Genomic DNA, 26,975 nt, shown 5'->3' on the forward strand with positions numbered 1-26,975 from the left:
CAGAAAACCAGAGCTATGAAAACGAGCCCAGAGGCTTGCACTGTGGCTGCAAGGAGCCACTAGGCAGGGAGAGGAGTTCTCTCAATATGAGAAGTTTCGTCAGCCTCTGTCCTTCTGTCACTCTGTCTGGGGGTAGGCACCCATGGTGAGGGGAGCTCAAGGCAGCACCAACCTAGGTTACAAAAATCCCCATCACACCTGGCCTCGAGTTCTGTGAAGGAGATCAGATAGGATGCATTTCCCAACGCGTCCCCATCTCCATCTGCCTTCCCCACAATGCTGCTTCCAAAGCCTCACTGCCACCCAGTCTGAAATCTGAATCCAAGAGACCAGTGGCAGCAGAAGCTCTTTTCTTTAGTGTCTACTGTGTGCCGGACACCATTCTAAGAGCTTTTCATTTTGCTAGTCATTTATTTCTCACAAAACCTATTTCAGTGAGGTGCTCTTAGTAATTCCATTTTAGAAATGGGGAAACTGAGGCACGGAAAAGGTTGTGAGTGGGCCTATGGTGACAGGAATGGGAAGAGGCAGAGGTGGGGCATGGACCCAGGCAGGCTGCCTGAGTACCACGGCAAGTGGGGAAGCCTGCTTCATCCTCAATGGCTCACCTGTTCCTTCTGAGGGTCTCGGACTGACTCACTCTAGAGAGTTAAAAGGACATGCCCTGTGTCTGAACACCTAATTGTTAACCAGGCGTCCCCTAAAAGGTTGGACTTCGAGGCTCACAGTGGTTTCTCCAGGGGACGGGCACAGTGGCTCATGCCTGTAATCCCAACATTTTGGGAGGCCAAGACTGGCAGATCACCTGAGGTCAGGAGTTTGAGAACAGCATGCTCAATATGGCAAAACCCTGTCTCTACTAAAAATACAAAAATTAGTCAGGTATAGTGGCACATGCCTGTAATCCCAGCTACTTGGGTGGCTGAGGCAGGAGAATCGCTTCAACCTGGGAGGCAGAGGTTTCAGTGAGCAGAACTTGCACCACTGCACTCCAGCCTGGGTGACAGAGGAAATTCTGACACACACACACACACACACACACACACACACACACACACACACACACACACACACACAGAATAGTTTCTCCAGCCTCATGGAGGCAGAGGGGGGCTCCCGAAGGTTGTTCTAGGCCATCTCCACTCCCTCAACCCCTCTATTTGAAAGGATTGCTAGTCATGGTGACAAAGCCCTGCTGGCTTGGTTCTCAGTAGTCATTTCATTGGAAATGTAGATGTTTATTGACCTTAGTTCAAATCATTCCAGATAGGTCTACAAAATGTACCCAAATATCAGCTGGGCTCTTCAGACCCTTTGTATAGACGGGATATGACCTCATGCTTTCTGTGAGTTGTTTTTTTTTTTTTTAAGATGGAGTCTCGCTCTGTTGCCAGGCTGGAGTGCAGTGGCGTCATCTCTGCTCACTGCACCCTGTGCCTCCCGGGTGTAACTGATTCTCCTGCCTCAGCTTCCCGAGTAGCTGGGACTACAAGCGCAAGCCACCAAGCCTAACTAATTTTTGTGTTTTTGGTAGAGACGGGGTTTCACCATGTTGGCCAGGATGGTCTCAGTCTCTTGACTTTGTGATCCGCCCGCCTTATCCTCCCAAAGTGCTGGGATTACAGGCATGAGCCACCCTGTCCGGCTGCTTTCTGTGACTTTTATGCACTGACTTCCATTTCCATCACCCATGCCTGCTGGGAGCCAGCGTGACTCACCTTGCCAGTTGAGTCTGTAATCGGGTTCTCCTCTCCCTAGGTATAAAGGATCCCTATCTGGAGCTTGGGGCAGGTGTAGGGAGGCCTCTCTTCCAAGTGGCCCACACCCTAGAAGGGGATTGAGGTAGCAGGTAGCACTGCATAAAGGTAAGCTGGAGTTATTCTGCAGAGCTGAGGCTGAGGATCCGTAAAAAGGAATGAGGCAAGAGAAAAAAAAACAGTTGAGCAGATAAATGCTTTTCCAGAATAAATGCTTAGACTGATGACTTGTATTCTCCAGGTCACCCAGACCCAGTGTCCCTGTCACTACTCCTAACAGAGCCTGTCATCACTACATGATACGTATTTACTTTATCTGGAGTCAGGTTAATTGAGGTTAAACTTACATGCAGTAAAATTCGCACTTTTTTGTGAGTTTGGAAAACATATACTGTCATGTAACTACCACTGCAATCAAGATCTAGAACATTTCTGCTACCCTTTGCTTACCAACTCCTCCTCTAAACCTAGCCCCCAGCAAACACTGAGTTTTTGTTTTGTCTCTACAATTTTGCCTTTTCCAGAATGCCATTGAATGGAATCACATAGTGTTCAGGCTATTGAGTCTAGCTTCTTTCATTTAGCAAAATGTATTTCCATTTCATCCATGTCATTTATTGTATCAGTTTGTTTTTATTGCTGAGTGCTGTTCAGTTGTGTGGATGTTTCAGTTTATCCATTCCCTGGCTGATGGACATAGAGTTGCTTCCTGTTTGAGACATACGTAAGTAAAACTGCTGTAATTATTCCTGTACAAATAGGTTTCCATTTTTCTTGGATAGGTGGGTAACGTATTGGCTGGGTCACACGGTAAGCATATGTTTAACTTTATGAGAAACTTCCAAACTATTGTCCGGAGTGGCTGTACCCATTTGCAATCCCACCATAAAGATAGGAGAGCTTCAGCTCTCTGCATCTTCCACAACACTTGGTATTGTTAACCTTTTGCACCTGTTTTGTTTTTAATTTTAGCTTTTCTGATAGGTGTGTAGCAATATCTCATTGACATTTCAATTTGCATTTTCCTAATGTTAGGACACGGAATGCTTTTTCAAGGGCTTCCTTGTCATCTGTATAGAGTATTTGGTGATGTGTCTGTTCAAATCTTTTGCTTATTTTAAACATTGGGCTATTTGTATTTGTATTATTGAATTTGGAGAATTCTTTATATATTCTGGATACAAATCTGTCAGATATGCAGTTTATAAATGCTTTCTCAACAGATACTTACTTTAATACAATTTGTCCTCCTCTTTGGATTTCAAATACCATTCCCACTTCTCACCATTAGGCCGGCAGAGTTAGAGGAACAGGAAGAACACTTTAGTTTTGATTTTCTAGAAGAGAGAAACTGAGACACACATATACTTTTTAAAACCTGCTGCTTCTAGTATCACAGAGAATCGGAGCCAGGCACGAGACTTGATCGCCGAGAAGGGAGTCTTAGAATGTGTTTGAAACTGTCTCTCCCCTTATAGGGCTGTCATTTAAGTGAGGCCCAGCAAACCAGTGTCATCAGCTTACTTCCAGGAAAGAGTAACAGGTATTTGTCAAATATCTATTGTGTGCCAGAAATGAATTCAGATCAGGGACCAGCAAGCTGGGCCTGAGGGCCAAATATAACTCTTTACCTGATTTTGTACAGCCTGTGAACATTAAGATGAACATTTGCAACTGACATCGTGACAGGAAAAACTTACTTTGAAACCCCACTTAAAGGACATGCAATCACCCCCTGCAAAGAAGTCAATTTTTTTATTATAGACATTTTTAAAAATGATACACAATTACTATTTTAATATATATTATTTGATATTATATTTTGAATTTCGTGAACAACAATCTTGTTTTCTCTCTTGCTGTGTCAATAATGCTTACATAGTACACTCCATTTTACCACTTGGTCTGCAGAACCTCCAATTTACTCTTTGGACCTTTGCAAGAAAGGTTATGTCTTTAACTGTTAAAACTGTAACAACCTATTTTACAGAGAAAAGTGAAGATCTTTGCAAAAGATAAGTCAGCTGTGTAAGGTTCCCCAGTTAATGTCAGTGGAACAGGAATTTTGGGGGATATTTCTGACTTCAAAACCTGGTCCCTTTCCAAAAGCAAATTCACAGCAGCAATTTAGCAGAAAACAGAAAAGAAGAAAAAGCAATTTTGGTGGGTGGGGTGGGGTTCTTCGCTCAGGGCATACCTTCCCAGGGTTCCTCAGCCTGTTTTTGGCCAATTCACAGGCCTGTTCATGGAGACCAGGAATTCATCAGAGGGACCTCACGATCCTATGGGATTCTTAAACCATGCCAGCGACATTCTGCTCTCTTCATCCTACTTCACTAGCTGAAGTGCATATAGAAAATTTTAAAGCTTTCCAATAACATTTTTTTTTTTAACTACATAAAGCATGTTAGCTTTTGAAGCCCAGTGAATCATGTTAAGCACATGGGCCATGGACCCAGGACACTGGGTTCAACTCCCAGCTCCACTCTTAGGAGCCTTGTGACCTCCGGTTAAGCTAAACAGAGGTAGCTGGATTTACCTTTTTAAAAATAGGATATAATAGGACCTATTCATAGGCCTTCTATGAGGCTTAAGTGGGTTAATATTTGCAATGTGATTAGAACAGCACCTGACGTAGCACAGGCACTTTATCAGCATGTATTAAATAATAAAATAAATGCTTGATTAATCAGAATATTAAATTGCCAGAAAACACATCTCTTCTCTTTCTAGCTCATCAAAATGTTTCTGTATTAAATGGGTCCTGAAAGAGCAAAAGGAAGAGAAATTTGAAAGCGACCGCATTGCCTCAACTTCCTTAGTGTGATCATTCTCTTGTGGGGGACAGAGAAGCAGGAGGGGAATGCGTTTTGCTACTTTCAGCCCAGGTATACGCTCCCCAACTCTCCAATCCAGGAGAATGACCTGGGTTTCACCAAATTACAATTATTATTATTTGAGCAATACGTAAAGCTTTTGATTCTGAAATGATGATCCTTGTAGTTGAAAGCAGCAATTCTACATCAAATTACAATTATTTACAACATCATCAGGCTAGGAAAATGCAGCACTTTGGCGACACCTTGCCCTTCCATGTCAGGAGATCATGTTTGTGTCTATGCTTCCCCTCTCAGTCTTCACAAAGCCACACCCAGGTGTATCCCCTGCTGGTGCCCTAATTAAGGTTCTTCACTTCCCACTCCATTTCCCTGACACACACAAATGGCACTCAGTGCTGGTGAGGGTGTGAGACAGATAAACACTTTCATACACTGACGGTTAGGATAAGCAATTGAGATATTTCCATCAAGAGCCTTAAACATATTCTTAATCCAAGATTCCAATTCTGAAAAGACATCGAGACAAAAAGGGTGTGTGTGGCGGGGTTGTGGGTGGGAGTTGTAGAATTTAAACGAGAAGAGCTGAATCTGACACATAATGGGAGTTGCCTGGCGAGTGTGTGGGCATCGGAAGCCAGAGGGCAGTAGGTAGTGCATTCCAGGGTCCTTCTGTGAGCACACCTGCTGCACTGTAGCTGCTGGTGCCCAGAGATGGGCAGCGCTGCAGACCCATATGCTGTAGGACACTGCAGTGCCCAAACAAGGGCATTGCAGTCCATCCACCCACCACAAGCATTGTCCATTGGAGTCAGAATGGATCTGGGAGACAGACTCGACTCTGCCCTGGCTCAGACACCCTAGGAGGGATCCTGCAGCCTGTTGGGGGCACTGCCTGGGTGGAGTCAGTTCTTCATCTTGGCTGCCTAAACCTTTCCCTCCTCACTGTGGGTCTGAGGACTTAACACATGAACACGTGTCTTAAAAATAAAGTTTCTATACAAGTATTAGGAATTATTATCTAGATCCATATGATTTCAGTCTTTTAATCTTAGGTTAGAGTCTCAGATGCCCTAGGGTATCCTTAGTTTTTTGTCATAAGTTAAGAGAATTCATCTTTAATTGCTTTAATTTAAGCAAATAACCAAAATACTACAATTTTAAGGATAATCAAAGCACTACAATTTTAAGGAGAAGTATGGAAATCAAGTAGAGGACCCCAGGTTAATAATGTTAATAGAGGCACAGGGAAAGGATTAGAAGGTTCATTTATTTAGCATACAGGAGACTGGCACTGACGAAGATGACCTCATTGAATCCTCAGGAGGCAAGATCTTACTCCCATTTTCTACCCCCAGGGAATGGAGGCTAAGGGCCTTAAGTTAGGGAAGATGGAAATGGCAGAGACGGGATTTGAACCCAGGCATCTGACCACGGGCCCATGTGCTTTCTCAGCATTGCAGCTGGCCACTTGGCAAGGCTGACATTTAGGTGCACTGTTAGTCTTCAGCTGTGCAAATGTTCCAAATTACAGAGAAAGACATTTAATCTGTTCAGTGATCTATGGAACCGCTTAGGAACTCAAAGAGGAATTACGGGGATGAGTCATTCTCTGTCAGCAGGTGAACTGTAATGGAGTTTTTATTACTATTTTCTTATTTATGTGTTTGTCCAAAAAAATGGAAATAATGCACCAGAGCCCCCGATGGCTGTTTCCCCACTGGGCTCTGCCTGTGGGGGTGTGTGAGACGTGTGTACACATTGGTCTTGCAGTCTCATGTGGGTCTCATGCTCTACGAGATTTGGGGTTGAGGATAGTTTGTGCAGAATTATATTGGGAAATCTAGTGGCTGCCTTTGTGAAAGAGGATATGCGGGTATGAGAGAGAGTAAAGACATTATGTGAATTATTGAGAAAGTGCCTACTGAAATGTTCTATAACTTTGGATACCCTGAACTCTGTGATCCTTTATTTTAACTAGAAAAGGAAATGTACAGTGGCCTAGAGCTCTTCTTAGTCTTTGGATTCCGTTAGCCACAGATGCCTAGTTTTGATGTTGTCCTTTAGTGAGGTGGACTCTGTTCTTACCAGGGACCTCCCTGCAGCCATTAATTCTGCCCTCCGAAGCCCCTCTCCTTTTGTTCTCTCAAGGCAGAGGAGGATGTTAGATCCTCCCCAGCCCAGTTGGGTTGTTGATAAAGCTCATGAGTATCTCTTGGGGAATCGCTCCGAGGTTCAGGCCATGCATGGTCTGAGAGAATTCGAAGGCCCTCAAACCCAAGTAGCTGAAGTCCTTTCTGAAATGGTGGACCCTAACTGCTAAAACCTAGACTTTGACCTCAGTCTTGATCCCATCTGAGAGAACATGAGGATTCTGAACTTGGGTTGACCTCCATGTCATCTTCTCTGGAGATAGCGGGACTGGTTCTGGGCTTCTGTGGGTTGACTCCATGGAAATGAACCTGGTCAAAAACTCATCTTCCAAAGAGTTTTTCATGGGGGATTGTTTTATTTTAGAGATGGCATTTCATTTTGTCACCCAGGCTGGAGTGCAACAGGTGTGATCATAGCTCACCACAGCCTCGAACTCCTGGGCTCAAGTGATCCTCTCGCCTCAGCCGCCCCAGTAGCTGGGTCTACAGGCACTTCATGAGGGATTTTGAGTCATTTGGGTTCCTTAGCCAGCTCTGTCTCTATTTGGGGGCTGGAGTTAGTAGAAGGGAGTCTGTCCATTTTTATCAAGGGTATATTATATATTACATACAGATCAGAGGCTCAAGGTGGTGACATAATGGGGTGTAAGATGTCGTCTGTAGCCTGTGGGGTAAAAAAAAAAACAAAAACAAAAACAAAAAAAACATACCTGGGAAGATAGCAATTAAGTAAAGCCTAATAACAATAAAAACATAAAAAGTCCTTTTTATGAGATTATTGTGGGCTAACAGTCAACACTCTGGTATATAAGGGCATCTTAGGATCTATGGTTTTGTGGTTTAAGCTGCATCAGTTACCACTATACCTGGAACATGGTAGATACTAAACAAATGTTTATGTAAAGAAAGAATGAATGAACCTAGATACCCACACCTCAGACAGACAGAGCCCATTAAAATTCAGCTAACATATGTTGAGAACTTACTACAAGCTAAGTTTTTTTTTCTTCACTTTCATGAATGTCTATCTTTCCAGCAACAATTTGAGGCAAGAATTTTTTTGGAGGAAGTAACTAAAATTCAGTGACTGACCAAAGGCACACACAGCCTCCAGGGTGGAAGTGAAATTTGAACCCAGGCTCCTTCTAGCATGTTGCTTTGCTTTCCCTTCTATTTCACCAATGAGATTTTGCCTTTTTCTCTTTTGTGTTGCTTTCTCCCCTTCATGTTTCCTTTCTTTAGGAAACAGCCCTCTCCTGAACCTGTGTGTTCCACTCTTGGTTTCTGGACCATCTGGAAGGTCACTGCTCCTTAGCTCCAGATTCTAAACAGGCAATGCTGCGTCCAATGCCGCTTGATGATAAGGGCCAAACAAATATGAGCAGAACCCAGTTCCATTGCTTTTCCTTTGCCAAAATACATTAATAAAGTTAATTAGCATTGACCTGAAAAAGTCAGAACAGTAACCTCCTGGCATTAGGATCAAATGCAACGAAGCACAAGCAATAAAAACTCAATTACTGCTCCCCTCTGAGAAGCTGTCACTGATTCTCGAGGACTAGAGGCAGTGGGGGCTGACACCTCCCCAGAACCCTCCCTGCCCGCTCCATGCCTCACTGCTGGACCCTGAAGGTGAGCTGGGGCTGGGCCCCAGGTAGGATTATGTATAGTTAAATGCACGAGTCCTAGTGACCTTGGCTTGACTTGGGCTGTCATCAGTGTCCTTAAGGACCAAAACAGAGCCTGCAGGAGGTAGCTGGCCATCGGAATGGGAAGCTAGTCCTCTGCCAGATGAGCCTAGTGATTTGCTTTGGTGGCTCAGATGATGATAGACAGGGTCTTGTCTATTTTTTTAATTTAGAAAATGACTTATGGTCTCAGCAAGAATGCTAGGGTTTACAGCAAGGCCTCCTGGCCCACCAGGGACCCAAATAGCCAGACAGCAAACAAAATAGGCTGCCACTCATGGAGACTAGGTGAGCCCAGAATGGAAAGACAGCAAGAAACTCAGGGAGTCTGAACAACCCGGTACCCAGGACTCTCCCCAGATAGATTAGAAACCTGGCTTAGGTCGATAAGAATATTCTAGATCTTACCCCTGGCAGTCCCAGGTGACTAATTTATTGCTGCTTCTGGTCAGAATTGGCTTAGACACTGGGCGAGGACATGAAAGTTGTAAATGACCCTGCAAGGCACTGGGGATGTACGTTGCTGACATTTTCCCACCCCACCCCTACTTTCCAATGATCTCATTTTATTGTTGAATTCCTGTCCTGTGCAAGGAATTGAGGAACTAGTATGTGGAGACAGAAATATGCACAAGCCCCAGCATTTGCCCTTGAGTGGTCCTCACTCTGGTGGGGTGGGATGAGCAACCCACTGGATTTCTGCCCCTCCTTAATACTTCACTCAGCCTTTCTTTTCCACGATACTGTGAGATATTTGAAGAGTGTGCTGTGCTGAAATGCAGGCTTCCTTATCTCAGTCTCCACTTGAGTCTCTCCAGCTCATCATCTTGCTCATGAGAGCAGCACTGGAAAGGGGATGGGGGACACTGCTGTCACAAATCTTATTGGTTCTCCTGCTGTTATATACAGCCCATGGGCTGCCCCAAGCCCCTCCCCTGGCTTCTGAGGCCCTGCAGGGTCCCATGAACTCAAAAAGGATGGCAGGAGCGGATGAGCCCATCTTTTGGTAATAACAGTGGCAGATGCTCTTTGTAGAGTTGCCTCCAACTCCAGGGAAAGGTTAGTTGAGATGGACGAAGGTATACGGAGAGGGGCTAAGGAACACACACAAGTATATTTTCTAGGTGGCTCTTGAAAAATACATACTTTGGCCCAAAAGTTATTTCAGGGAGATGCTTGCAAAGAATGGGGAAGATCCAGAGTGCGGAAAAGGGAACACCCAATACAAACCAGGCTGCATGAGTGGAGGGAATAGGAACTCCCTGAGAACACAAGGAAGCCCTTTTAAAATGTTTGCAATGGAGACAGCTCCCTCACACATTAGCACTCAGTTCCACACAGTCCTGAGGTCAAGCTGCCTGGGCTCCCTGCAGGTTCTGCTCCTTATGGCTGTGTGACCCTCCCACAAGACCCTTCTCTGTAAAATATGGGTAATGACATTACTCACCTTTAAAGATAAATGAGCCCATATGTGCTAAGTTATATAATCATTGCTTGTCAAATGTTGGATATTATCATAATGTTAGTATTTGTAGATTCCAAGAGCCCATAGCTCAGAAGCAGAGAGAGACGTGCAAAGAACTCCAAGGCACGTAGAAATTTCCTCTCCTTCCAGGCTATCCAGAGAGCAAAGCCATGCTGCTGCGGTAGTCAACAGAACGAAAGCAGAAAGCAGGCCGGAGGTAGATTTCACAGGACCTTGAATTCCAAGGAGCATTCAAGATTTCCTTAAATAGGCACCACATCTGTATACTTTAAATACGGTATTTAAATATGAATGCATTTTGGGGAAAATGTTTCAAACAGTGTGTGAGAGAGAGCTGCAGGCTCACAAAAAATGTCCTGCTTTGCTCTTCCACCCACATTTCCATCCTTGCATTCATCAAATGGCCCATGTCTGACCTCCGTCATTTGCAAACAGCCACTTCACCACTCTCTTATTCATGTGTTCATCTCCCACCTTGCCAGAATTGTTTTCTCTAAGCACAGATATGCTACCTGTTTAAGAAGACCTTGAATGCTCCCTGAAATTCAAGGTCCTGTGAAATGTACCTCCATCCTGCTTTCTGCTTTTGCTCTGCTGACATTAGACTTGCTGTTCCTTGAAAATTTCCTACTGCTGCCCCTCATCAGAATTAACTACTTTAGCAGCGTGGCTTTGCTCTTTGGTTAGCCTGGAAGATAGAGAGGAAATTCTTATGTGCCTTGGAGTTCTTTGCATACCCATCTCTGTTTCTGAGCAGTGGGCTCTTAGAATCAACAGATACAAATGTTATGATAATATCCTACATTTTACCAAACAATGGTTGTATAACTTTGCTCACAGAATCTTTTTCATCGTTTCAGGTAAGTAATGTTACTGCTCTTATTTTACAGAGAAGGATCCTGTGGGAGGGTCATAGCCACAAGGAGAAGAGCCAGCCAGGAGCCGAGGCAGCTTGACTTCATGGCTGTGCTCTCGAACACTATGTGAGGCCGTTTTTGCATTGCCATAGAAAATAATGGAGGCTGGGTAATTTAGGAAGGAGAAGAGGTTTAATTGGTTCACAATTCTGCAGTCTATACATGAAGCATGGCACCAGCATTAGCTTGGCTTCTGGGGAGGCCTCAGGGAGCTTTTACTGATGGCAGAAGGTGAAGTGGTAACAGGGGCATCACATGACAAGAACAGGAGTGAGAGACAGAGATACCGAAAGCTGAAAGCGGGAGGTGCCACACACTTTCTAGCAACCAGATCTCGCAAGTACTCACTCACTCTCATGAGGATAGCACCAAGTCATGAGGGATCCACCTCCATGATCCGAACACCTCCCACCGGGCCCCTCTTCCAACACTGGGGATTACAATTCAATAGGAGATACGAGGGGGACAAATAGTCAAGCCATATCAATCCCTAAGTTATTGCTGGGTCTCTGGAACTTTAAATGCACATAGACAGTCTCCAGTTGCATAGTAGGGCCTGGTCAGTTTTGCAGACTGAAACAAAAGACAAATGAGAGAATAAGGGGATGGAAGGAGCACATCACCCTGGGAAGGTGAGCCTATGGGAGTGGGCTGAGAATGAAGCCGTAGGATGGGCCCAATGCACAGGTATGCTTGCTCTGTCTCCCTCTTGACCAGTTCACTGACCTTGGAGGAGGCAGCATCTAGCAGGGCTGCCCCAGAAGTCCTGGGGAGGTCCTCCTGCCTGCCAAAAAATACCGCTTTCAGCTGCTTGATGGTGCCTGAAATTGTACCATTACAGACTAATTCCTATAGCTTAGGCTGCTATTCCCCTGTTAAAATGCAAATCCTCCTGGGAGAGGCAAGTTATTAAACTTTATTAGTCTTTTATATCTCATGGTGAATTTATTGATGAAAGCCTTCTCCTTAGAAATGGCTGGGATAAGGGAGAAATATGGAGATGGCATATATGTCCTGGGCTCCAGGGAATGCAGTCACCTGAAGGGCCAGAAGTGAAGGAGCAGGGATTGAAGGAGGAATGATGAGAGCTTGGGAACCTACAAAGCTGACATTTCATGTGTTCTGTTGCATAGGGCCACAGGTGACTGGTAGCATGTGGTTTTGAGTGGACTGGCTGAGGAAAGGGTCACAGGCACGTCCCCAGCATTGGAAGGACCAAGTTCCTGGGTCAACATGGAGCTCTAAGTCACTAAAACAGCCTTCCTGGTCTTTGCGTTATGCAAGAGAGCAGCATTGCAGGCAGCACCAGGGCCACTGTCAGCAGAGTTTTTGCAATGTGCCCATGCACACAGTACCCTCTTCCAGCACAGTGGTCCTGGATATCCGTCACTCACTCCAACCCAATGGGAGACCCTCAGAGTGTCTTCTGTGTGCGCTGCTGTTTATTCCCTTATTTCTTGCACTTCTTTCACCCCTTGGGCCTGAAGACGACAGCTCAGTTTCATTCTCTACCCCATCGCAGACATTTTTCTGAAACCAACCCTTGCCATCCACTCACTACCTGGACTGCGGTGAGCAATGCATACTGAGAGGGATCCTTTTTTTTTTAAGGACATGTCAGGGTTTCTTCAAGAACAATATTATTTTATGTGTTTTCAAGATACTTTGTAGTGCCTTCAGATTTATGAGATGGCCTTTATTACTTCAGTAAAATATTTAAAACAAAAATAAGAACGGAAGCCTGAGGTTCTTGGCCTCCATTTCTCTGGAGCTTGCTCGCACAGAAATACTCCCTAATCTTCACACACATCCTCCCTCCGGAGACCCTGGCGGCCTTGGTTGCTGGTGATACTGATGTTCAAGAACTGGGCAGGGCTGCACCTGGGATCGTATCTGTACTTAACGAATGGTGTTTGTCTACCTGATGGCAAATAAATGGAGATTCCAGCACGTGGAGTGTGGTTTGCTGTTGTTGCTTGACGAGGCATTGCAGTGTGTATGTGCCTTACTTTTGAAATTGTGATAGCGCACAATAGCACCTTGAATGGAAAATAATGTGTTTGCTATATGTAGTAGTTGCAATGAGACAGTTTGCAAAGAGGGTCAGATAGTATGTTAGTAAAAGGACAACTTAACTGAGGGAAAAGAGACCTGGGTTCCGAGCCAGCTTTGTCTCTAATGAGCTGCAGAGTCTCAGAGGAATTACTCTCTCCTCTGGATCAGGAGCTTCTTGCATTTTTTCAGTCATTCATTCAACGATTATTTCTTGAGTGTGTACTATGTACTGGATACTATGTTCATCTGAAAAGCCAGGCAGGTGTATTAAATGGCTTCTTCCTAATCTAACATTCTTTGGAATAGTTGATTTTAGGAGGCTTTGAGAACCTTGAATGTTCACTAAGACAAAGAACAGTGGACAAGGATTCTCCCCTTACTTTTGTTTTTTTATTATTATTATACTTTAAGTTCTAGGGTACATGTGAACAACATGCAGGTTTGTTACATATGTATACATATGCCATGTTGGTGTGCTGCACCCATTAACTTGTCATTTATATTAGGTATATCTCATAATGCTATCCCTCCCCCTCCCCCCTCCTCCCACCTCATGACAGGCCCTGGTGTGTGATGTTCCCCACCCTGTGTCTATGTGTTCTCATTATTCAATTCCCACCTATGAGTGAGAAGATGTGGTGTTTGGTTTTCTGTCCTTATGATAGTTTGTTTACATTATTTGTTTCTAGCTTTATCCCTGTCCCTACAAAGGACATGAACTCATCACTTTTTATGGCTGCATAGTACTCCATGATATATATGTGCCACATTTTCTTAATTCAGTCTGTCATTGATGAACATTTGGGTTGGTTCCAAGTCTTTGCTATTGTGAATAGTGCCACAATAAATATATGTGTGCATGTGTCTTATAGCAGCATGATTTTATAATCCTTTTGGGTATATACCCAGTAATGGGATGGTTAGCCAAATGTTTCTAGTTCCTAGATCCCTGAAGAATCACCACACCGCCTTCCACAATGGTTAAACTAGTTTACAGTCCCAACAGCAGTGTAAAAGCGTCTTGTATTTCTCTCCACATCCTCTCCAGCACCTGTTGTTTCCTTGACTTTTAATGATCACCATTCTAACTGGTGTGAGATGGTTTTGATTTTGCATTTCTCTTCAGATGGCCAGTGCTGATGAGCATTTTTTCATGTGTCTGTTGACTGCATAAATGTCTCTTTGAGAAATGTCTGTTCATATCCTTCACCTGCTGCTTTTTTGATGGGGTTGTTTTATCTTTCTTGTAAATTTGCTTAAGTTCTTGTAGATTTTGGGATATTAGCCCTTTTGTCGTCGGGTAGATTGCAAAAATTTTCTCCCATTTTGTAGGTTGCCAGTTAACTCTGATGGTAGTTTCTTTGCTGTGCAGAAGCTCTTTAGTTTAATTAGATCCCATTTGTCAATTTTGGCTTTGTTGTTGTTGCTTTTGGTGTTTTAGGACATGAAGTCCTTTGCCCATGCCTATGTCCTTGAATGGTATTGCCTATGCTTCTAGGTTTTATGGTTTTTGGTCTAACATTTAAGTCTCTAATCCATCTTGAATTAATTTTTGTATAAGGTATAAGGAAGGCATTCAGTTTCAGCTTTCTACTTATGGCTAGCCAATTTTCCCAGAACCATTTATTAAATAGGGAAACCTTTCCCCATTTCTTATTTTTGTCAGGCATGTCAAAGATCGGATGGTTGTAGATGTGTGGTATTATTTCTGAGGGCTCTGTTCTGTTCCATTGGTCTATATCTCTATTTTGGTACCAGTACCATGCTGTTTTGGTTATTGTAGCCTTGTAGCATAGTTTGAAGTCAGGTAGCGTGATGCCTCCAGCTTTGTTCTTTTTGCTTAGGATTATCTTGGCAATGCAGGCCCTTTTTTTGGTTCCATATGAACTTTAAAGTAGTTTTTTCCAATTCTGTGAAGAAAGTCATTGGTTGCTTGATGGAGATGGCATTGAATCTATAAATAACCTTGGGCAGTATGGCCATTTTCACGAAATTGATTCTTCCTATCCATGAGCATGAAATGTTCTTCCATTTGTTTGTGTTCTCTTTTATTTTGTTGAGCAGTGGTTTGTTGTTCTCCTTGAAGAGGTCCTTCACATCCCTTTTAAGCTGGATTCCTAGGTGTTTTATTCTCTTTGAAGCAATTGTGAATGGGAGGTCACTCATGATTTGGGTCTCTGTTTGTCTGTTATTGGTGCACAAGAATGCTTGTGATTTTTTGCACATTGATTTTGTATCCTGAGATTTTGCTGAAGTTGCTTATCAACTTAAGGAAATTTTGGGCTGAGACAATGGGATTTTCTAAATATACAATCATGTCATCTGCAAATAGGGACAATTTAACTTCCTCTTTTCCTAATTGAATACCCTTTATTTCTTTCTGCTGTCTGATTGCCCTGAGCAGAACTTCCAAGACTAGGTTGAATAGGAGTGGTGAGAGAGGGCATCCCTGTCTTGTGCCAGTTTTCAAAGGGAATGCTTCCAGTTTTTGCCCATTCAGTATGATATTGGCTGTGGGTTTGTCATAAATAGCTCTTATTATTTTGAGCTGTGTCCCATCAATACCGAATTTATTGAGAGTTTTTAGCATGAAGGGCTGTTGAATTTTGTCAAAGGCCTTTTCTGCATCTATTGTGACAATCATGTGGTTTTTGTGTTTGGTTCTGTTTATATGCTGTATTACATTTATTGATTTGTGTATGTTGAATTAGCCTTGCATCCCAGGGATGAAGCCTACTTGATCATGGTGGATAAGCTTTTTGATGTGCTGCTGGATTTTGTTTGCCAGCATTTTATTGAGGATTTTTGCATCGATGTTCATCAGGGATATTGGTCTAAAATTCTCTTTGTTTGTTTTGTCTCTGCCAGGCTTTGGTATCAGGATGATGCTGGCCTCATAAAATGAGTTATGGAGGATTCCCTCTTTTTCTATTGATTGGAATAGTTTCAGAAGGAATGGTACCAGATCCTCCTTTTACTTCTGGTAGAATTCAGCTGTGAATCCATCTGGTCCTGGACTTTTTTTGGTTGGTAGGCTATTAATTATTGCCTCAATTTCAGAGCCTGTTATTAGTCTATTCAGGGATTCAACTTCTTCCCAGTTTAGTCTTGGGAGGGTGTATGTGTCCAGGAATTTATCCATTTCTTCTAGATTTACTAGTTTATTTGCATGGAGGTGTTTATAGTATTCTCTGATGGTAGTTTGTATTTCTGTGGGATTGATGGTGATATCCCCTTTATCGTTTTTTATTGTGTCTGTTTGATTTTTCTCTCTTTTCTTCTTTGTCTTGCTAGCAGTCTATCAATTTTGTTGGTGTTTTCAGAAACATTGATTTTTTGAAGGGTATTTTGTGTCTCTCTCTCTTTCAGTTCTGCTCTGATCTTAGTTATTTCTTGCCTTCTGATAGCTTTTGAATGTGTTTGCTCTTGCTTCTCTAGTTCTTTTAATTGTGATGTTAGGGTGTCAATTTTAGATCTTTCCTGGTTTCTCTTGTGGGCATTTAGTGCTGTAAATTTCCCTCTACACACTGCTTTAAATGTGTCCCAGAGATTCTGGTATGTTGTATCTTTGTTCTCATTGGTTTCAAAGAACATCTTTATTTCTGCCTTCGTTCCATTATGTACCCAGTAGTCATTCAGGAGCAGGTTGTTCAGTTTCCATGTAGTTGAGTGGTTTTGAGTGAGTTTCTTAATCCTGAGTTCTAGTTTGATTGCCCTGTGGTAGGAGAGACTGTTTGTTATACTTTCTGTTCTTTTACATTTGCTGAGGAGTGCTTTACTTCCAACTATGTGGTCAATTTTGGAATAAGTGCGGTGTGGTGCTGAGAAGAATGTATATTCTGTTGACTTGGGGTGGAGGGTTCTGTAGATGTCTATTAGGTCTGCTTGGTGCAGAGTTGAGTTCAATTCCTGGATATCGTTGTTAACTTTCTGTCTCATGGATCTATCTAATGTTGACAGTGGGGTGTTAAAGTCTCCCATTATTATTGTTTGGGAGTCTACGTGTCTTTGTAGGTCACTAAGGACTTGATTTATGAATCTGGGTGCTCCTGTATTGAATGCATATATATTTAGGATAGTTAGCTCTTCTTGTTGAATCGATCCCTTTACCATTATGTAATGGCCTTCTTTGTCTCTTCTGATCTTTGTTGGTTTAAAATCTGTTTTATCAGAGACTAGGATTACAACTGCTGGTTTTTTTTGTTTTGTTTTTGTTTTGTTTTTGTTTTGTTTTCCATTTGCTTGGTAGATCTTCCTCCATCCCTTTATTTTGAGCCCATGTGTGTCTCTGCACATGAGATGGGTCTCCTGAATACAGCACCCTGATGGGTCTTGACTCTTTATCCAATTTGCCAGCCAGTGTCTTTTAATTGGAGCACTTAGCCCATTTACATTTAAGGTTAATATTGTTCTGTGTAAATTTGATACTGTCATTATGTTGTTAGCTGGTTATTTTGCTCATTAGTTGATGCAGTTTCTTCCTAGCGTAGATGGTCTTTACCTTTTAGCATGTTTTTACAGTGGCTGGTACTGGTTGTTGATTTCCATGTTTAGTGTTTCCTTCAGGAGCTCTTGTAAGGCAGGCCTGGTGGTGACAGAATCTCTCAGCATTTGCTTGTCTGTAAAGGATTTTTTTTCTTCTTTACTTAGGAAGCCTAGTTTGGCTGGATATGAAATTCTGGGTTGAAAATTCTTTTCTTTAAGAATGTTGAATATTGGCCCCCACTTTCTTCAGGCTTGTAGAGTTTCTGCCAAGAGATACAGTGTTAGTCTGATGGGCTTCCCTTTGTGGGTAACCCGACCTTTCTCTCTGGCTGCCCTTAACATTTTTTCCTTCATTTCAACTTTGGTGAATCTGACAATTATGTGTCTTGGAGTTGCTCTTCTTGAGGAGTATCTTTGTTCTCTATATATCCTGAATTTGAATGTTGGCCTGCCTTCCTAGGTTGGGGAAGTTCTCCTGGATAATATCCTGCAGAGGGTTTTCCAACTTGGTTCCTTTCTCCCTGTCACTTTCAGGTACACCAATCAGACATAGATTTGGTCTTTTCACGTAGTCCCATATTTGCTGGAGGCTTTGTTCATTTCTTTTTAAAATTTTTTCTCTAAACTTCTCTTCCCACTTCATTTCATTCATTTGATCTTCAATCACTGATACCTTTCTTCCAGTTGATTGAATCAGCTACTGAAGCTTGTGCATGCGTCACGTAGTTCTCATGCCATGGTTTTTGGCTCCATCAGGTCATTTAAGGTCTTCTCTACACTGTTTATTCTAGTTAGCCATTCGTCTAATCTTTTTTCAAGGTTTTTAGCTTCTTTGCGATGGGTTCAAACATCCTCCTTTAGCTCAGAGAAGTTTGTTATTATTGATCATCTGAAGCCTTCTTCTCAACTTGTCAAAGTCATTCTCCATCCAGGTTTGTTCTGTTGCTGGTGAGGAGCTGCGTTCCTTTGGAGGGGAAGAAGTCCTCTGATTTTTAGAGTTTTCAGCTTTTCTGCTCTGGTTTCTCTCCATCTTTGTGGTTTTATCTACCTTTGGTCTTCGATTATGGTGATGTACAGATGGGGTTTTGGTGTGGATGTTCTTTTTGTTTGTAAGTTTTCCTTCTAACAGTCAGGACCCTCAGCTGCAGGTCTTTTGGAGTTTGCTGGAGGTCCACTCCAGACGCTGTTTGCCTGGGTATCAGCAGCAGGGGCTGCAGAACAGCAAACTGTTCTGCAGGAACAGTTCTGCAAAGGTGCCTCCCAGTTAGGCTACTTGGGGGTCAGGGACCCACTTGAGGAGGCAGTCTCTCTGTTCTCAGATCTCAAACTCCATGCTGGAAGAACCACTACTCTCTTTAAAGCTGTCAGATAGGGAGGTTTAAGTCTGCAGAAGTTTCTGCTGCCTTTTATTCAGCTGTGCCCTGCCCCCAGAGGTGGAGTCTACAGAGGCAGGCAGGCCTCCTGGAGCTGTGGTGGGCTCCACCCAGTTCCACCTTCCTGGCCGCTTTGTTTACCTACTCAAGCCTCAGCAATGGCGGGTGCCCCTCTTGCAGCCTGGCTGCAGCCCAGCAGTTCAATCTCAGACTGCTGTGCTAGCAATGAGCAAGGCTCCGTGGGTGTGGGACCCTCTGAGCCAGGCACGGGATATAATCTCCTGGTGTGCTGTTTGCGAAGACCACTGGAAAAGCGCAGTATTGGGGTGGGAGTGACCTGATTTTCCAGGTGCCATTTGTCATGGCTTCCCTTGGCTAGGAAAGGGAATTCCCCAACCCCTTGAGCTTCCCGGGTGAGGTGATGCCTGGCCCTACTTCGGCTCATGCTCCATGGGCTGCACCCACTGTCCTACACCCGCCGTCGGACAAGCCCCAGTGAGATGAACCAGGTACCTCAGTTGGAAATGCAGAAATCACCTGACTTCTGCGTCACTCACTCTGGAATCTGTAGACTGAAGCTGTTCCTATTCAGCCATCTTGGAACCTCTCTCTCCTCACTTTTTAAAGATCTTATGAGTTTTCCAAATGTGAAGGTCATAAAAACCTAAAGCAGAAGGCAGGTAGTAAATCTCACGCTCCTCATTTCCCAGCATGGGTGTGCCAGAGATTCTGGGTCCTTTATAATTCACTTGATAGAATCAAATAAATTTTACTTCCTTCCCAGTGGATTTTCTTGCTCTTAAGGCAAATTGCTCTGTGGTGGGAATTGGTCCTAGGAAGACTGAGAAAAACCCAGGTGGCACCAGCCCAAATCCACTCTTACAGACCTTTTTCTGTCCTCTTCACTGCTTCTTCCTTGAAAGGTTTGGAGTCTGTTCCTTTGCAGGCACTCTGCTAGGTGATAGCTGCATGCTCTCTGTCTTTGAGGAGCTCACAGCCTAAGGGAAGAAGGAGGTGCCAGAGAATCATAGTGATGTCTGGATGGTGCATTGAGAAGGAGCACCTCAAACCTTCACTGGATCCAAGAAGATTTCTCACTGGTGGCAGAACTTAAGTTTAATCCTGAAAAAATCAATGAGTTATGCAGGCAAGCAAGCTGTGGATTGGCACTCTAGACAGATGGAGTAGCATGGACAAAGGCCCTGGGGTAGGAGGAGGTGGTGTGTTTGGAGAAGCAGTTTAGAATGAGGCAGGTGCATGGGATAGGGCATCACAACCTTCAACTGGTAGCCCTGGCTAGGGTAAGCTCCAGGAAGCTTGGAGTTGCCATTGACAAACATTAAGCAAAGCTGTGGCATGATCTCCCTTCTCCCCAAATTGTCTGCTCTCACCAAGCAGCTTCCTACTTACCAAATCCATCGCTCATCTGCTCCGTGTCAAGTCTTCAGCATCCTCTGCCTCATTCCCTCATGTAAGTCCCATCCTCTTGCTTCCTTGGTTATCTTTCAAGAGGAGAACTCATTAATTCAACCTTATAATAGTTTAATGAGAATGACAAAACATCTGTCTTTTTAACTCATGTAAAGATGTCAGGCCGGACATGGTGGCTCACGCCTGTAATCCCAACACTTTGGGAGATTGAGGCGGGTAGGTCACCTGAGGTCAGGAGTTTAGTACCAGCCTGGCCAACATGGTGAAACCCCATCTCTACTACAGATACAAAAATTAGCTGGGCATGGTGGTGGATGCCTGTAGTCCCAGCTACTCAGGAGGCTGAGGCAGAAGAATCTTTTGAACCCGGGCGGTGGAGGTTGCAGTAAACCAAGATTGTGCCACTGTACTCCAGTCTGAGCAACAGAGCAAGACTCTGTCTCAAAATAAATAAATAAATAAATAAAATGTCAAAGAGTGGTATATAGAAAATAACATCCAAGGTCTGACACCTCTTCTAAACATGTGGGATTCTATATCGTCCCAGCCTACCTACTAGAATGGGCGCAAGTCTGGGTGGGTTTGCAGAAAGCCTGTGTTCTGAGTTGTGGAGATCCACCTACCAAGTTAGCCACTGCCAGAGCCCACAGACCTTTCTGGGACCTGGTTCTGTTTGTCTCTCTGTGTTTATCCCCTCCACAGCCACCAGGACCCCTCTGCTGCTGATGCTGTGAAGACCTCATTCTCTGCCCTGTTCCTCATGATCGTCAATGGTAGAATCAATATCCATGTGACCAAATACAGCTACAGCTCTGGCCCACACTCCCCTTTTTAGAGGCTAAGGCTTCAGATGTAGAATCCCCATATTCCCAGGCTTTCGTATACTCACGTTTCTGCAAAACACTGACAGTATCTGTTTTCATCATTACCATTGCATGAAATGAAGCTAACTTACTGAAAAGTTACTTGCCAAGTACAAGTACATCATCTCTGTTATTCATCACCAAAACCCTTTGAGGGAAGGGTCATTAACCCCAGTTTTGTGAATGAAAAATGGCTACTCTGAAAGATTAAGTGACTCTCTGAAGTTCATGTTGAAAGAAGCAGAAGCAGAAGGCTCGCTGTCTGATCTGCAAATGTTACAACCATTATTGGGTTAATGATGTGTCTGATTTGTAGCTCCAGAAGTATATTCACAGCCAATCCTTGTAAGAGGCATATTCTAAACAAGCACGTAGATAAACAAATGGATAACTATTTTATGGTCACTGTACATGTATAATCCCTTACCTATTCATCATTCTATCTGGTCACGTCCAACTGTAGCCAACCTCAGAAATGTGTAACAGAGAATGCACCATTAATAAGGTAGAAACTGTCCCCCAGACACTGAGCTGTGCTCAGTGTTTTTGGGTAGGAGTAGGTGTGAGGTGAGATTCTGCCATTTAACATTGCACCAAACTGCAATTCGCTTGAAAGCAGCTTCAGGCTCCTGACTGCCCTTTGGCTCTGTCTTGGGCTGCCCACTTAAGAAATCACTTTATCATGCCACTTCGTGATTATATTTGCCCAAGGATTGAGCTCAGAGGTCCTTTTAATTGGAAGGGTTTTTTAAAAAAAATACCTTTCTGAGCAACCTAACACTGGGGAGTAGAGGCGGGGACCCCTAAAGGCATCTGAGTTGCAGGTTACTAGTTCTCTGTAGCTGGAGATGTGGGTCATGGCCAGTGCTTGGGATGGGCCCAGATAATTCTGTAGAGAACGTCAGGAACTAGTATTACTCTAGACTCCAGACGCATTATATACACAGCATGGGTAAAGGACTTCTCTGAGATAGGATGCTAGGGACATTAACCCTTGGGTTTCTCTAGGATTTATCTCATTTTGAACCTCAACTATGCCACAGCACGCTGAGATTAATCTCTAGACTCAGGAGATACCCTCTTTTTCTTTTCCTTTACTTTTTTTTTTTTTTTTTTTTTTGAGACAGATACTCAGTTGCCCAGGCTGGAGTAAAGTGGTACAATTTCGGCTCACTGCAACCTCTGCCTCCCGGATTCAAGCAATTCTCCTGCCTGAGCCTCCCAAGTTGCTGGGATTACAGGCACCTGCCACCATACCCAGCTCATTTTCATATTTTTAGTAGAGACGGATTTTCACCATGTTGGCCAGGCTGGTCTTGAACTCCCGACCTCAGGTGATCTGCCCACCTCGGCCCCCCAAAGTGCTGGGATTACAGGCGTGAGTGACCACACCTGGCCAAGAGATAGCCTTTCGATGAATCATCCTCAAAAAGATGACAAGTGCTGATATTCTGCCACAATTTCTGTGAATGGAGAATTCCTGATGAAACAAAATGGCAGAATATTAAAAATAGCTGGGAAGTCACAAGAGAAATTTCAACTGATTGGGTTGTTTGCCCCAATTCTTCATGCTTCCCAGGAGCTATATCCTTGGTGTGGCCTTGTCATGAACAGAGTGTACTTCCATACTATTTGCCTGAAGGCCTCAGTCATGGGAGTTTCTTTGGTCAAAGAGATATTAGTACATATGATGCCAATGGGATCTTGAAGTGTACTTGAGCAGTGGGGCCTGCATTCTGTCATCTCCATTTGAAAACCATGCCCTAGCTAGCTCACTACCTGCCGAAAAGTAAGAAATGTGAAGTAGAGGCACCACCAAACAAGAGCTGCCCAGCGATCCTGAAAGCTCTTGAGTGAGAGATCCACTGTTATTATATTCACTATTGATATTTTTCATTGGTTGTTATATAGCATAACTGGGGCAGTGACTAATACAAAGACCTATTTGTGTTGCTATGAAATCCTCCCTCTACAGGCTTCTCCCTCATGCACAAAGCATTTATAGGTACTTACTACCCGGCAGCACAATGCTAGGCCCTGTGAAGACACAGGAGAAGTGAAAGATACAACCTCCGCCCTAGAGATATCCCTGTCAAGGTAGAAGTATCTATCTAGAAAGATATGTACCTATCTAGACCACCACAACTCAGGATGGCATCTCATGATAGCTGAACCATGGTAATGACACACGGGAGGGATCAAGTAAGTTCCCCATGGATCTTGTTGGGGATTCAGACCTCATCCCTTACCTTGTGTCTTTGCATGTGTAGGAATATATATATGGACATGCTGACATTCAAAAGTTGTATTAGGAGTTTGAGACCATCCTGGCCAACATGATGAAATCCCTTTTCTACTAAAAATACAAAAATTACCTAGGTGTGGTAGCACATGCCTTTAATCCCAGCTACTTGGGAGGCTGAGGCAGGAGAATCGCTTCAACCCAGGAGGTGGAGGTTGCAGTGAGCCGAGATTGTGCCACTGCGCTGCAGCCTGGGTGACAAGAGTGAAGCACCATCTCAGAAAAAAAAAAAGTTACATTAATCATATCAATAGATATTTGTCTTAGACTCTCACCTCCCACTCATGCACATATATGTGTACCACACAAAGTGACTGCTGAGGGAATTGTATTATTGTTTATCGCCAGTCATGACTTTTTACTGAAGATCTTACGAACATTTTAGAGATGAGCTATCTGAAATAAAAAGGGATGTCTCACATTCCTGAAGATGGTATTGCAGGGAAAGAAGGAGCTGGAGTTGGTATGGATCCAGACCGCACTTTTTCTTGGCCACTCACTGGCCATCCTTCCTCTACCCAGAGGCAGCATTGCATGGCCACAGTGACTGAGCTTGAGAGAAAGCCAGACCTGGTGCTCTTTCTATCTCTGTTGCTTACTTACTGAAAAACTTTGGGCATGCTGTCTAATTTTTCTTATTTTTAATTGATTAATTAATTATTTATTCATTTATTTCTTAGACACAGAAATAAATGAATCAGTCTTGATCTGTTGCCCAGGCCGGAGTGCAGGGGCGTGATCATAGCTCACTGTAGCCTTGAACTCCTGGGCTCAAACGATCTTTCCACCTTAGCCTCTCAAGTAGCTAGGACTACGGGTATAAGCCACCATGTCCAGTCTCTCCTGTTTCCCACTTTCCCTTTCTTTAAAATGAGGACAATAGTTTATACCCCTGAGAGGTATCATAAGGATTAGAAATAATATGTCTATTATGGGATAAATTGTGTTCCCCTCCAAAAAATGTGTATGTTGATGTTCTGACCCCCCAGATATGTGTATGCTCACATTCTAAGCCCTCCTCGGGTTGTGATCATTATTTGGACCTATGTCTTTACAAGGTAATTAGATCAGAATAAGGTCATTAGAGTGGGCCCTGAGTCAAAAGAACTGGTGTCCTTCGTAGAAGAGGAAACACAGAGAGGACGACCATGGGAAGAAGAGAGAAGATGCTGCCTGAAAGCCACAAAGAGAGGCCTCAGTAGAAACAAACCCTGCTGACACCTTAGTCTCTGAATTCGAGCCCCTAGAATTGTGAAAGAATAAACTTCTGTTAAGCCACCCAGTCTGCTGTACTTAGTGCAGTCCTAGCAAACAAATGCAGTGTCTAAAACTCCTGGCATAGGATAAAGCATGATCCCTGCAAATATACAGGCTCCACCTCCCTTCCCTCCCACTTCCTTTCTACCTACTTCTCACTGGAGGCCTTTTCCTCTTCCTTCCTCCCTCCCACTTCTGCTGCCTTCTCTGCCAACCTCCTCTCTCTCCCCTCTCCTCTTTCTTCTATTTCTCTTCCTCCTTATTCCTTTACTTTTTAAGAAAATTTTTTTATTTTCATAGGTTTTTGGGGAAGAGGTGGTGTTTGGTCATATGAATAAGTTATTTAGTGGTAATTTCTGAGGTTTTGGTGCACCCATCACCCGAGCAGTATACACTGTACCCAATTTGTAGTCTTATCCCTCACCCCCCTTCCATCCTTTTACCCAAGTCCCCAAAGCCCATTGTATCATTCTTATGCCTTTGCATCCTCGTAGCTTAGCTCCCACTTACGAGTGTGAACATACGAGTCTCTCTTCACCCAAAATACATAGATCTGTAGCCTCTCAGTGTGAGGTGGGAGGGCTGGCCACAGGGAAGCAATCTAGGGAGTATTTATGCTCCTATAAAAGGAGCAGAAGGACTCTGGCATTGCCCCTGGGCAGTCCAGAGTAACAGGAGAATAAGAATCCAGGAGGACACTGAGCTGCTCATGAGAGGGAAGACCTCTCTCAGGATTATGGAGTTTAGCTGAATTGAATCTTGTGAGAATAGGGACTTTGGAGTTTCTAATAGCTCTTAAGTATCTTTTGCTTAACTAGAAAAACAAGGAACTACTATGGAGGGAGATGCCATTTCCTACGTCATCCTTTGGTTTTGGGGCTGAGATCCTGGCTTTGGAAGAGTCTTTTGTCCTATGGTCCCCATTATCTGAATCCATATCTGCAAAGGTAGCACAGAGCCAGCAGGAGGAGACCCAGGATGCCAATGGGAACAGTGCCTGGTCCGCCCTGCGGCTCTTCCAGGGGCGGTTAGAACAGCCTTTGGTAATTGACTTCGCTTCCAGAAAAGACACTCTCTTCCGCCAGAAAAAAATGAGTGTAATCGGACTGGCTGGCAACAGCGTTTTGAGATTTCCTGGATGAGAGGTTCTGTGTAAACGTAGGGTACTGTTGTTTTCATACCTGCTTGCTGGGCCAGGAGAGAAGGGAAATGAGAATGCAAAGCAAGAATGCCTCCCTGGCAGCTGGTCCCCAAGCCTCTCAATCACACTTGACGTTTGCAAAAACACTCACAAACTGAGCGGTCATGAAAACAGGTGGGAGAGTGAGGACCAGGCAGGCTAAGGATGAAGACGGGGAATGGCAGGTCAGACGGCAAAACATCTGGCAGAGTGGCCCTTTCCTACTCTGAGCTCATTTCTTTGCCTTTGAGATGTGAGATTGGGCTCTTCTGTCATTTCTGGAGCTCAGAGTATAGAATTCCCAGAATTCCTCATTAGCAAGTATAGAGGGAGTCCTGGTCAGAGACCAGGAGAAGAGATATTAAGGAGAGAAAGTGAGAGTCAAATGGAGTGCAGATAAGGGAGGAGATGAGAACAGGAAAGGAGGAGGAATGGGAAACAGAGAAACAGAAGGAAAGGAATTCTGTTTTCCCAGAATCAGTTCCCAGTCTGGGATTGGCAAAGAGCAGTTTTCCTGATGGAGGCTGTTACCTTTCATTTATGCTGGTGCTGTCATGTCCAACAGCAGGATGAGAATTGCTTTGAAAAGCATACCTGAGCTTCCTAGGTAATATGCAGTTCAGGGTCTTATTAAGAGAATAAGCAAAGATAGCAGCTGAGCCTCTGGTTGTCCCACTGTCTGGGGGTGGCAGGAAGTCTAGGTCCTGATCCTTTCTTTTATGTCCCTCCCAACCCCCCCGACAAAAGAGCAGCTTTGAGATGGGAGGACTCCTACTGAGGTCTAAGGTGCTCCCTGGCATGACATGAAAGACCCTTTCTGTCTCTTATTCCTCAAGATGGAATGTTAAATAATGCTGCAGGCTTGTACAGACTGGTATCTAGAGAAGGCTGCCTGTGTCAGCCGCTTAATATGCAGAATGAAGAAGTCATAAAGTCAAGTGCCTGTAACGTTTACTGTGAGTGATAAAGGAGGAAAAACACCCTGAGCAGAAGGCAGGTCCGTGTGCCTCATTATCTCTGCATGGCAGGGGCTGCATCTGGTATCACAGCCAGGAGCACCCGCCATGTTGGCACAGGTGCATGCGTGTTAGGCATGTGCTTGGGCATTCATGTGCACACATACATATGCACACATACACCATCACAGGTGATGACTGACAGCAGGGGGACTGCACTACCTATGACTGGTGA

General features: G+C 43.9%; 2 long non-coding RNA genes across 3 annotated transcripts in view; one reads left to right on the forward strand and one right to left on the reverse strand.

The window, feature by feature from the left end:
* LOC103886670 overlaps window positions 1–26,975 on the forward strand; it is a 215,738-nt gene that overhangs the window by 46,120 nt on the left and 142,643 nt on the right. The gene's annotated exons all lie outside the window — the stretch shown is intronic.
* The window catches only part of LOC103886671, a 39,855-nt gene that overhangs the window by 8,463 nt on the left and 4,417 nt on the right, over window positions 1–26,975 (reverse strand). For both annotated transcript variants that reach the window (XR_004185765.1, XR_650447.3), the window contains exons 2-3: window positions 20,162–20,253; window positions 1,719–9,280 (exon numbers count right to left, since the gene is read on the reverse strand). This is a non-coding gene — a long non-coding RNA (uncharacterized LOC103886671). The remainder of the gene's footprint in view (window positions 1–1,718; window positions 9,281–20,161; window positions 20,254–26,975) is intronic.

Source organism: Papio anubis, chromosome 8 (assembly GCF_008728515.1).
Source record: "Papio anubis isolate 15944 chromosome 8, Panubis1.0, whole genome shotgun sequence".
NCBI classification, from domain to species: domain Eukaryota; kingdom Metazoa; phylum Chordata; class Mammalia; order Primates; family Cercopithecidae; genus Papio; species Papio anubis.